Raw genomic sequence first — 13,208 nt, 5'->3', positions numbered from 1 at the left:
CTTATAGGATAGATGAATCCCTTCCTTTCTCTTAAAAACAAAAAAATAAAAACAAGAAAGTCTATTATATCCCCCACACGTAACAGAAAAAAAAAAAGAAATAAATTATATCTGTAGTCCTTAAACTATATCGGATTTTCTTAAATGATCCCTAAACTATAAAAATCTAAGTTTTAATCTCCGAACTTTCTGAACTATTTTAATGTTACCCTTCACCGATTTTTGATGTCTTTCTCGCACCAAAAATTTTATGTGGCAGTCGTCGACACTAACGTGGCTCCGCCCAAGGTAGTCGGGTCGCGCATCCCGTACCAATGGGTCAAGCTAGGGCATCCATGGAGGCAATACCCCTTACTATCCCAGTAGAGCATCTAAGCAAATCCCATCTCGGGGGTTCTAAAATATCGAGCAGCATTGCAAATGGGGAGGGCCAAGATGCGCGTCTCATATACAAATTAAATTTAAACACCATTAATTTAAATAAACATCATAAATTTAAATATAAATATAAAAAATTGAAAGAAAAGAGAACGGTACGTGGCGACAGCTCCGTCATTGTCACCGCCGCCACCGTCGCTAATATTCACCGGGGGATGGGAAGAAGAGGAGAGAACAGCAAGGGAGGATGGCGAGGGTGTGGGGACGGTGGATCCAGCGCGTGGACAGTGGATCTGGCACGAGAGACAGTGGATCTGTCATGGGGATGGCAGATCCGACATGATGATGATGGCGCAGGGACTGGAGTATAGGGACGGGGGCTCCGACAGGCTTCCGATGGCGCGGTGGGAAAAGAACGAGGGAGGCGGGGAAGAAAGGGAGTGGGGCCATGGGGACGATGGATCCGACGTGGAGACGACAGATCCCGTGCGAGGACGGTAGATCTAGCATGGGGATGGCGGTGTGGGGCAGTGCGGCGGTGGATGAAGGGAGATCGAAGGCGGGAGAAGAATGGGGAACGTGGAGGCGCAGTGAAAAAAAATCGATCAGAAATGGGAGGATTTTAGGGTTCTGTATTAGCAATGACATGTGCTGTATCGCTAAAGTCATCGTTAATCACTAATTAAGATTAAATAAATAAATATTTAAAATTTAAGAGTTACAGCAACGGCTCTGCCGTCACCGTTAATAATAAAATAGTCCATCGCTAATAGATCTTCGCTCTTTTAACGATGGTGTTCTTTTCGATCGTAATTATTCATCAATAAATATCTCTATTAGTGATGGTTGATTTACCGTTGCTAATAAAAAATATTTTTATAATATATATTTTAATTTATGATGAGAAAATATCTCATACTTCAGACTCCTTTGATCGGCCAGAAGGTGCAAAGGAATAGAGTCGCAAGTCGTAACGAAGAATAAAGGTCGCAACGTCTAACTGTCATAGGTTATACTTTCATAACTGAATCTCTCAGAGTCTTTGTTGAGGATGTTGTCTCCTTTATGAGAATTGGCTATACCTTTGCTTGAACTGTTGTTTTAACCACTTTAAACAGCAGACTATTATGTAGAAATATGAACTGTTAAATTAAATCCTAAAGTTTGAACTAACGTTTGGAAGAATTTATAATTGCTAATTTGCTGTGCACTCAATCTGAATAAAAACTAAAATTGCTTCAGCTATAACTGTTGGTGAACTCGTTGAATTGTCATTACTCCACCAATCCTCGCCGTTTCAAAAGTGACTATGAAAACAATAGTTTTTTTGGCAACCATACATGTACCACCAGCCACAACAGGCAAATTCCTCATCTGTCTAGCTCCACAATCTAAGAGTGATATGTCTTATATTTTAACCAACAAATTCTGTTCTCTTGGGCACAATAGGGTATAGTTATACTGTGATAACCTCGCCCACTAAGTCCAGTAAACAAAAAAAAAAAAAAAAAAAAAAGAAAAAGAAAAGAAAAGAAAAGGAAAAGAAAAAGAAAAGAAAAGAAAAAGGAAAAAGAAAAAGAAAAAGAAAAAGAAAAAGAAAAGAAAAAGAAAAAGAAAAGGAAAAAAAAGAAGAAGAAGAAGAAAAAGAAAAGATAAGAAAAATATATAATCATATAATAATAATAATAATAATAATAATAATAATAAAGAAAAGAAAAGAAGAAAAAGAAAAGAAAAGAAAAATATATATTTATAAAATAATAAGAATAAAAAAAAAAAAAGTTTCTCTCATCCCTCTCTAAAGTCTTTCTCTCTCTAGAATTGGATTCGTTCTCTCTCTACTTTCTCTCTCTAAAAAAAAATTCTCTCTCCAAGAAATCTTATGAATCCCTTATTAGGCTATCTTCTCCACTCTTAGGGACCTATGACTTTAAATCGGTTTAGAGCCGAAGGGAGAGATTTAGTGGACTGATCATCAAATCGGTCATTTCTTTATATTGTGTAATTTTATTAAATATATGAAATAAAATTTATTGATGATTTAATATTTTAAATAGGACTGTCCGATTCTTTTAAGGAAGATTAAAAGGTCCCAGACGATCGAGGTAAGTGGATTTTATGTTCCTTATTTATTTTTAAATGATCATGCTTTTATGTAAAGAATTGCTATTGATAAAATCATAATTTTTCATAAAATAAGGATCGGCATATGTGATATGAAAAAGCATGTTTTATTATGAGCATTGATTTCATGAATATGCCTTATAAAAATAGCATGATTATGAAGTATGAATTTTATTGTTTTTCTATTTATGTATATGTATATTTTAAGAAAAAGATAAAACGATTTCAAAGGCTCTCAGATAGCTATGAATGAATTCCTTCGGGAAGGTCGACATCCAGAGCTAGCATCCACACGAAACATGGCCCTGCCAGCGGGTATAAAGTTGGCACATGAATTAAGAACTCTGTCGATTAAGAAACATGACCCTGTCACGAGTATAATAGTGACCTTAGCACGAATATCTATGAGTAATATTTTGAAACATGACATGAATACATGATGAAAATGATTTACGATTCATGATTGTAAAATATACATGATTTATGCATGCATGATGAGTTTATAACTTGTTTTGTTATATGCTTTATGAAATGCTTTATTTTGTATTACCTGCTATTTTCTAAATATTGCATTATCATGAAAAACTTATGTTTGATCCGATAAGGAAGCGCAAGTTCTACTTACTGGGCTAGTGTAGCTCATATTCTTTTTGTTTTCTTTTTATTTGAACAGAGAAATAAGGTTAGGATCGGTAAAAAGGAATTCAAGCTTGAAGATCGGCATAGCAAACTTGAAAATTTGACAGCAGAAGTTTAATTTATTTTATAATCATAAATTTGTAGTTATTTATGAATATTGAGATTCGGGTTAGTACTTGCTTTTGGATTTAGATGCTCTGAACCAATATTGGTTCGATTATTTGATGAATAATAGAATTGAAATTTTTTTTATTTGACGGATTTTAGATGATTATGATGGATTGGCTTCGTGTTATCGTGGGTTCTATCCCTCGATAGCATGGCCGTGTTATGTCCCGGATTTGGGGTGTGACATTTTAAATGTGATAACCCGGCCCACTAAGCCCAGTAAACAAAAAAAAAAAGAAAAAGAAAAGAAAAGGAAAAGAAAAAGAAAAAGAAAAGGAAAAGGAAAAAGAAAAAGAAAAAGAAAAAGAAAAGAAAAAGAAAAAGAAAAGGAAAAAAAAGAAGAAGAAGAAAAAGAAAAGAAAAGAAAAATATATAATCATGTAATAATAATAATAATAATAATAATAATAATAATAATAATAAAAAGAAAAGAAGAAAAAGAAAAGAAAAGCAAAATATATATTTATAAAATAATAAAAATAAAAATAAAATAAAAAAGTTTCTCTCATCCCTCTCTAAAGTCTTTCTCTCTCTAGAATTGGATTCGTTCTCTCTCTACTTTCTCTCTCTAAAAAAAATTCTCTCTCCAAGAAATTTTATGAATCCCTTATTAGGCTATCTTCTCCACTCCTAGGGACCTATGACTTTAAATTGGTTTAGAGCCGAAGGGAGAGATTTAGTGGACTGATCATCAAATCAGTCATTTCTTTATATTGTGTAATTTTATTAAATATATGAAATAAAATTTATTGATGATTTAATATTTTAAATAGGACTGTCCGATTCTTTTAAGGAAGATTAAAAAATCCCAGACGATCGAGGTAAGTGGATTTTATGCTCCTTATTTATTTTTAAATGATCATGCTTTTATGTAAAGAATTGCTATTGATAAAATCATAATTTTTCATAAAATAAGGATCGGCATATGTGATATGAAAAAGCATATTTTATTATGAGCATTGATTTCATGAATATGTCTTATAAAAATAGCATGATTATGAAGCATGAATTTCATTATTTTTTTATTTATGTATATGTATGTTTTAAGAAAAAGATAAAATGATTTCAAAGGCTCTCAGATAGCTATGAATGAATTCCTTCGGGAAGGTCGACATCCGGAGCTAGCATCCACACGAAACATGGCCCTGCCAGCGGGTATAAAGTTGGCACATGAATTAAGAACTCTGTCGATTAAGAAACATGGCCCTGTCACGGGTATAATAGTGACCTTAGCACGAATATCTGTGAGTAATGTTTTGAAACATGACATGAATACATGATGAAAATGATTTACGATTCATGATTGTAAAATATACATGATTTATGCACGCATGATGAGTTTATAACTTGTTTTGTTATATACTCTATGAAATGCTTTATTTTGTATTACCTGCTATTTTCTAAATAATGCATTATCATAAAAAACTTATGTTTGATCCGATAAGGAAGCGCAAGTTCTACTTATTGGGCTAGTGTAGCTCATATTCTTTTTGTTTGAATAGAGAAATAAGGTTAGGATCGGCAAAAAGGAATCCAAGCTTGAAAATCGGTATAGCAAACTTGAAAATTTGGCAGCAGAAGTTTAATTTATTTTATAATCATAAATTTATAGTTATTTATGAATGTTGAGATTCAGATTAGTACTTGCTTTTGGATTTAGATGCTCTGAACCAATATTGGTTCGATTATTTGATGAATAATAGAATTAAAAATTTTTTTATTTGACATATTTTAGATGATTATGATGGATTGGCTTCGTGTTATCGTGGATTCTATCCCTCGGTAGCATGGTCGTGTCATGTCCCGGATTTGGAGCGTGACATTTTAAATGTGATAACCCGGCCCACTAAGCCCAGTAAACAAAAAAAAAAGAAAAAGAAAAGAAAAGGAAAAGAAAAAGAAAAAGAAAAGGAAAAGGAAAAAGAAAAAGAAAAAGAAAAAGAAAAGAAAAAGAAAAAGAAAAGGAAAGAAGAAGAAGAAGAAGAAGAAGAAGAAAAAGAAAAGAAAAGAAAAGAAAAATATATAATCATATAATAATAATAATAATAATAATAATAATAAAGAAAAAAAAAGAAGAAAAAGAAAAGAAAAGAAAAATATATATTTATAAAATAATAAGAATAAAAATAAAAATAAAAAAAAAGTTTCTCTCATCCCTCTCTAAAGTCTTTCTCTCTCTAGAATTGAATTCGTTCTCTCTCTACTTTCTCTCTCTAAAAAAAAATTTCTCTCTCCAAAAAATCCTATGAATCCCTTGTTAGGCTATCTTCTCCACTCCTAGGGACCTATGACTTTAAATCGGTTTAGAGCCAAAGGGAGAGATTTAGTGGACTGATCATCAAATCGATCATTTCTTTATATTGTGTAATTTTATTAAATATATAAAATAAAATTTATTGATGATTTAATATTTTAAATAGGACTGTCCGATTCTTTTAAGGAAGATTGAAAGATCCCAGATGATCGAGGTAAGTGGATTTTATGCTCCTTATTTATTTTTAAATGATCATGCTTTTATGTAAAGAATTGCTATTGATAAAATCATAATTTTTCATAAAATAAGGATCGGTATATGTGATATGAAAAAGCATGTTTTATTATGAGCATTGATTTCATGAATATGTCTTATAAAAATGGCATGATTATGAAGCATGAATTTCATTATTTTTCTATTTATGTATATGTATGTTTTAAGAAAAAGATAAAATGATTTCAAAGGCTCTCAGATAGCTATGAATGAAATCCTTCGGGAAGGTCGACATCCGGAGCTAGCATCCACACGAAATATGGCCCTGCCAGCGGGTATAAAGTTGGCACATGAATTAAGAACTCTGTCGATTAAGAAACATGGCCCTATCACGGGTATAATAGTGATCTTAGCACGAATATCTGTGAGTAATATTTTGAAACATGACATGAATACATGATGAAAATGATTTACGATTCATGATTGTAAAATATACATGATTTATGCATGCATGATGAGTTTATAACTTATTTTGTTTTATACTCTATGAAATGCTTTATTTTATATTACCTGCTATTTTCTAAATATTACATTATCATGAAAAATTTATGTTTGATCCGATAAGAAAGCGCAAGTTCTACTTACTGGGCTAGTGTAGCTCATATTCTTTTTGTTTTCTTTTTGTTTGAACAGAGAAATAAGGTTAGGATCGGCAAAAAGGAATCCAAGCTTGAAGATCGGCATAGCAAACTTAAAAATTTGATAGCAGAAGTTTAATTTATTTTATAATCATGAATTTGTAGTTATTTATGAATGTTGAGATTCGGGTTAGTACTTATTTTTGGATTTAGATACTCTGAACCAATATTGATTCGATTATTTGATGAATAATAGAATTAAATTTTTTTTTATTTGACAGATTTTAGATGATTATGATGGATTGGCTTCGTGTTATCGTGGGTTCTATCCCTCGGTAGCATGGCCGTGTTATGTCCCGGATTTGGGGCGTGATATTTTATGGTATCAGAGCTTAGGTTATAATCATTGGAGATTATGATATAAATGATATAAATGATTAGGATATGATAGAATAATATCAGAGCTTAGGTTTAAGATCATTGAGATTATAAAGTGATATCAAAACTTTATGTATGATCAATAGGATGTGATCGAGTGGAGTATAATGGATAATATCAGAGCATAAGATTATGATCATTAAGGACGTGATAGAATGATATAAAATTTAGGTTATGATCACTAGAAAATATGACTTAAGTGGTATTTGAGCTTAAGGTTATCATTATTCGGGATTGTGACTTTAGTGATATTTGAACTTGAGGCTAAGATCATGAGGAACACGATCGATATAAAAGAAAGGATTCAATAATTTGATTTCAAATCAATAGGTATTATGATGAAATTTATGCATAAGTGGCATATGATGTCTATAATAGAATTGATGAGTTATATCTTAGATTTCAATCAGCAAGGTTGACCCGAGTACGAGAAGTGTTGACCCTAAAATGAAGTGGGAGGTATTGATATATTATGTTAGGTATATTTGATGACATTGAAATACTAAATCTATACGGATAAAGGACATGATAACTTTGCTGATTTTGATGTTAATTTCTTTACAAAGAAAAATTGGTTTGAAAGTTGTTTAAATGATTGAAAGGTAAATCGAAGGTTAACTCAAATTAATTCTAGGCATATTGGATTTTTGAGGAGTGGTGAAGCTTATGTAATAAGTTCAAACATAGAAGATGGATGAAGATTTAATTTTGATGTGCTATGCCTAAGAGATAGTAATGATATTGCGGTGAATCAGTTCTTCTCCCTCTATCGCGATGCACTCACACCAGCCACTGACGAAGCCCAAAGGCGGCGCCCGCATTCTCCCCTTCGTCCTCTAGGCCGTCGTCATGGCTGTGGTTCTCGCCCTTTTCTTCCTCTTCACTGGCATCGCGGTCGTCATCCTCCTCCACCTTTGCATCACCGGCCATGCCCTGCATTGCTGTCGCCGCCACCCAATTGATTCCACCACCACCATCGTAGAGCCCTCCGACCTCTCTAGCCGACTTAAGGAAGATCTGATGCTTTAAGTACTCTACTGGTGGCTCGATGTCGTCAATCCTCTGCCCTCAGCCTCCACCCCAACTCTGCACGCACCTGCGGTCCCCACCGCCACCCCTTGGGCCTCCATCTTCAACTGTGGGGGCACATGGGGGTGCGGGCGAGGGGGCGCCAGCGCACAACCCACCAGCGCCAAAGCAGGCGGGGGTGTGTTGGGGTGGGGCAGAAGCCCCGGGCACAGGAGAGGGGGGTTGGAGGGGTAAGCCGATGGGAGTGGGAACCACGGGGGTGCGTAGGTGGCGAGCCGATGGGGGGGAGGGTGAGGGCGATGGCAGAGAGAAGAAGAAGAATGTAAAAGAAAAAAATCAATTCCAATCAGTGCCGGTGCCACTTGTTCATTAGTGCACAGGTTGCATAGCCTGGTCATCCTGCGATCGAAGTTTGCGTGTGCGGGATGCACGTCCCAGTCTTCGCCATTTGCAATACTGCTCAGTACTTTGGAACCCCCATAGTAGGATTGGTCTGGATGCCCTGCTGGAGTGTAGGGGGACTGCCTCCATGGTTGCCCTAGCTCGGTCCATCGGCATGGGATTCGTGATCCGATTGTCTTGTACGACAGTCTCTGATGTGCAGGGCACGCGGCCTAGTCATCTAGCATGCCCTAAGTCTATATGCACAAGATGCATGTCCCAACCCTCCTCATTTGTAATGCTACTCGGTAATTTAGAACCTCTTAATTTAAAAATTTTAAAAATATTATATTGCATAGAACCATAGACCCGTCTTTTGATTAATGTACATATTCTATGGTATTTATATATTTATATATTTTTGTACGGATTGGTGAATTATATATATTGATCAATTGATTGTCCGGTATGAACAATTTGAAAAATATAATTAATTTTATAAGTCATTACAGCAATCAAACAGTATGTTGAGGGATCGAAAAAAATTTTGGATAGTATTTTTCTTTAGTTCTCCCTACACATCGTAAGTTGTGTAGGAAAAACTAAGAAAAAATATTGTCAAAATTTTTTTCGACCCCTATTGCGTATCATTTGATTACTATAATTGACTTATAGAATTAATACAATTTCTAAATGGAATAAGACCTTTTGTACCTATTAGTTAATGATAGGATGTATTTATTATATAAGCCATTCGAAAGGATAAAATAATCATTTAGCAATTATTTTGTATTTGTATATGTAGAATCCTTAGGTATTGTGCCATGAATCATAATTAGATGGACCGTCGAGTAGTTGATAGGGCGATTTAGGGAGCCCCATTTATTCGAATGCTTTCAAGAGGATGAAATATTAGGAGTTCATCAGATTTTAATAGATGCAGAGTTAGATACTCTAAGAATTCTCCTACATGATAGCCAATATGAAGAGGTAGATCATACTGAGTTTATTTTAAAGGATAATCTTATTCAAGAAGAGGAAGAAAAATTCGAAGAGTACCAAATATTTAAAAAGACCGATGAGTAGTGGTAAGTATATCAATCATCTGAAAGAAGGAGTCGATCCCAAGGACAAAGGAGTTGACTTTGGCATGTTGGAGAGGACTGGCACGCGATGGAGTTGACCCCAAGCAAGGGGATAGTATATGGCTAATTTTCTTTATCTTTGTGATGTGCTTATTTTATTTACTTTTCATACTTGCCTTGTATCATTTTAATTCTTGCATTACTTGTCATAATTGTATAATCAATCTGTGAATCTATTTATTCTTATTTTCAGAGATTACAGGATATTTACTTCTAGAGGACAGAGCCGTGCCAGTCGAGGAGAGAGCTCTCATGGGGTCAGCTCATATGATTTTTCGATACCCACACCACATTGTAAACTCTAACTCTTTAGAAATTCTCTTTTAGATTATTTTGTTCTCTATTATCTAATATAATATTCTTTATGATGTTTTGCTATTTTCAGATTGGGATGATGTGGGGTCACCATTGACCCCACAATCATACAGAGCAGTGGTCAGCTTTCAGTCTCAGCACTGTGGTAGAGGACCCACATTGCTTTCGACACCTTCGATACAATTGGAGGATAGAGAGCTCATCCACGTTCAAAGCTGCAGTAAGTACTAGATCTTCAAGGAATATGTTTAAAGTTTAGCCATTTTAGAATCGATATTTATTGTTTAAAATCAATTTTGCAAGGCATTTAGGGAGGTTGGGGTGTCCCGTGTGGTTATTGGGATTATCCGATGATGGATGTCGGAGCCAGTGAACGAGTTCTTCAGTTGGTCATCAGAGGCTCATGATGCAGCCTAGGAGATGTTCCTGCTAAGTCAAAGGTATTCAATTTTTAAATTTACGGTATATTTATATTCTATTTATTAATACATGCTGGCTTCTAATTACAGAAGTACTATCGATTTGAGACTCTTTAGGATAAGGAGGCTGGCCGTCAAACCTTCGAAGAGATGGCCACACGTAGGCTTCGGGATGGACTGTACAACCTTAGACAGTCTGTCATAGAGTTCTCCCGTTTTGAGTCACCATCGGATTGAAAGTCTTTCATAGATCACTAGATACGGGGGGATATATGGGAATTCCTTTGTGATTAGTGGAGCAGTGAGGACTACTCTAGTAGATGGTAGAGGGTCCAACAGAATTGGATCGTCCAGTAGGATCCGATCAAGCATACTGGTGGCTCCATTGGCACACATGTTATAGTAGATAGATTGATAAAAATTCTAAACTTGTATTAATCTCATATTTAGTTGATCATATGTATATTTTTATTAACTTAATTTTATTATTTACTTCTTGTAGATGTGACAGTTGAGTTATGTACTAGGACAGCTGTAGTTGTGGGAGGCCACACATCAGTCTAGGAGGACTGGTGATTACTTAGATTCTAGATCTAGATGGATCGTGGTAACTTAAAATATTATTTATTATTTTTATATGTACTGATATATATAATAGTACTAATCAATTTTTAAACTATATAGATGGATTATGCGGAATACGTCGTAGCGTCGCACGATGAGGATCTATCCTCTCAGCCCCTCCTTGATCTTGAAGGATGGCTCGAGGCCATCGAAGGGCTGAGTAGGAGCCGGATCATAGAGTTTGGGCATAGCTTCGACCCACCAACAACTCACTGATCTTCGACATCCTCTTCTTAGGCCTCGACGATCTAGACGTGGGGTGATGCATATATCGAGGAGGTCGTGCAGAGGCTTTTTTATTAGCGACCTCAGAGTTTGTAGGATGCCATTTACGAAATCATTATTGAGATTCTCTGGGACCCGTATCTGCATGATCAGCTAAGCTTGTTGTCACAGCCATCGCAGCAGGTAAGTCAAGCAGTATTAATAAATTTATTTATTTATTTAAATTTTTATATTTAGAAACTTCACATAGTTAGGCTTGAGTCGGAGGAAGGAATTTAGGGGTCAAAATCAATCTACCCATCCAATGGATGGGACAGAGATGTAGATATGTCCGTATCATCGAATGAGATGTATAGAAATAATCCGTTCGAGAATTAGAGGAGTATATCAAAATATATCCTTTCGTGTCGGTTTAAGCTTCAAGCGGAAGGAAAGAGATATTCAAAAGGTTAAAATTCAATCTAACCATCCGATGAATGGGCTGGAGATGTCTATAGAATAATTCATTCGAGAATCGAAGGAATATATCGAAATATATCCCTCTGTATCGATTTAGGCTTTATGTAGAAGGGAGGGGCTATCTAAAAGATCAAAATTCAATCTAACCATCCGATGGACTGGCTAAGGATGTTTATATCTTCGTATCATCGAATGAAATGTGTAGAAATAATTCGTTCAAGAATCAGAGAAGTATATTAAAACATAACCCTCCATAAAGATTTAGGCTAAGACGTACCAATTACTTTAGTTTTATGATTTCAATTAATTTAATTTTAAAATTATTAATAATATTTTATTTTTCTTCATTACAGGATGCTAGGACATCCAGCTTTTATCCACTTGCTATTGCAGATGAAGTACAGGAGGAGGAGGAGGATCTTCACTGATTTTTTTAGTTTTGATGTAATATATTTAATTTTGATATTTAAACAATATTATCTTGTACAATTGGATAATTCATACTTTTTATATAATATTAATTTTTTATTTATGATGGTGATAGTTAATTGTTAGTTGTTATAGTACCTATAAATATATATTAGTTGTTAATTTAATTATAGTAAATTTTAATAAATATATTTTTATAATTTTTAATAAAAAACTGTTATTAGCGATGGCTAAATCTGTCGCTAACTAATAGCGTTGGTTATTCCTTATTAGTGATGGCTTATAGTGATCCCTAATATTTTTTTAATTTTTTAATTTAAATTAAAAATAATTTGAAAATTATTATAAGCAACAAATATGCCGTCGCTAATTATTATCGCTAATACTTTATTATTGATGATTTTTTTTATCGTCGATTGTTGGGTATAAAATACCCACAGCCGAAGTCCTCAGCAGAATCAGCTCAAGGAGGACTCCGCCCGGACTCCTACGGGAACTGGGCTCCGATCGCAGCATCAACTCCAGGAGGACTCCGACCGGACTCCTACGGGAGCCGGGCTTCGTCCTCGACTCCAATGGCTGCAGACAGACTTCATCCGGACTCCTACGGGAGCCGGACTCCACCGACAACTTCAACCGCAAGTAGACTCCGTCCGAACTCCTACGGGAGCCGGGCTCCGTCCTCAACATCAACTGCCGGTAAGCCTTGTCCGGACTCCTACGGGAGCCGGACTTCGCCTTTAACTTTAATTGCAGGAAGACTCCGTCCGGACTCCTACGGGAGCCAGGCTTCGTCCTCGACTCCAACGGCTGCAGGCAGACTTCGTCCGGACTCCTACGGGAGCCGGACTCCGCCGACAACTTCAACCGCAAGTAGACTCCGCCCGAACTCCTACGGGAGCCGGGCTCCGTCCTCAACATCAACTGCCGGTAAGCCTTGTCCGGACTCCTACGGGAGCCGGACTTCGCCTTTAACTTTAATTGCAGGAAGACTCCGCCCGGACTCCTACGGGAGCCGGGCTTCGTCCTCGACTCCAACGATTGCAGGCAGACTTCGTCCGGACTCCTACGGGAGCCGGACTCCGCCGACAACTTCAACCGCAAGTAGACTCCGCCCGAACTCCTACGGGAGCCGGGCTCCGTCCTCAACATCAACTGCCCATAAGCCTTGTCCGGACTCCTACGGGAGCCGGATTTCGCCTTTAACTTTAATTGCAGGAAGACTCCACCCGGACTCCTACGGAAGCCGGGCTTCATCCTCGACTCCAACGGCTGCAGGCAGACTTCGTCCGGACTCCTACGGAAGCCGGACTCTGCCGACAACTTCAAC

General features: G+C 36.2%; 1 protein-coding gene across 3 annotated transcripts in view; it reads right to left on the bottom strand.

Moving 5' to 3' along the window:
- The window catches only part of LOC105060696 (calcium-transporting ATPase 10, plasma membrane-type), a 37,920-nt gene that overhangs the window by 10,008 nt on the left and 14,704 nt on the right, over window positions 1-13,208 (bottom strand). The window lies entirely within an intron of this gene.

The sequence above is a fragment of the Elaeis guineensis genome, chromosome 13 (genome assembly GCF_000442705.2).
Source record: "Elaeis guineensis isolate ETL-2024a chromosome 13, EG11, whole genome shotgun sequence".
In the NCBI taxonomy this organism is placed as follows: Eukaryota; Viridiplantae; Streptophyta; class Magnoliopsida; order Arecales; family Arecaceae; genus Elaeis; species Elaeis guineensis.
The sequence above is the reverse complement of the archived record's forward strand: the minus strand, read 5'-3'. Positions and strand labels throughout refer to the sequence as shown.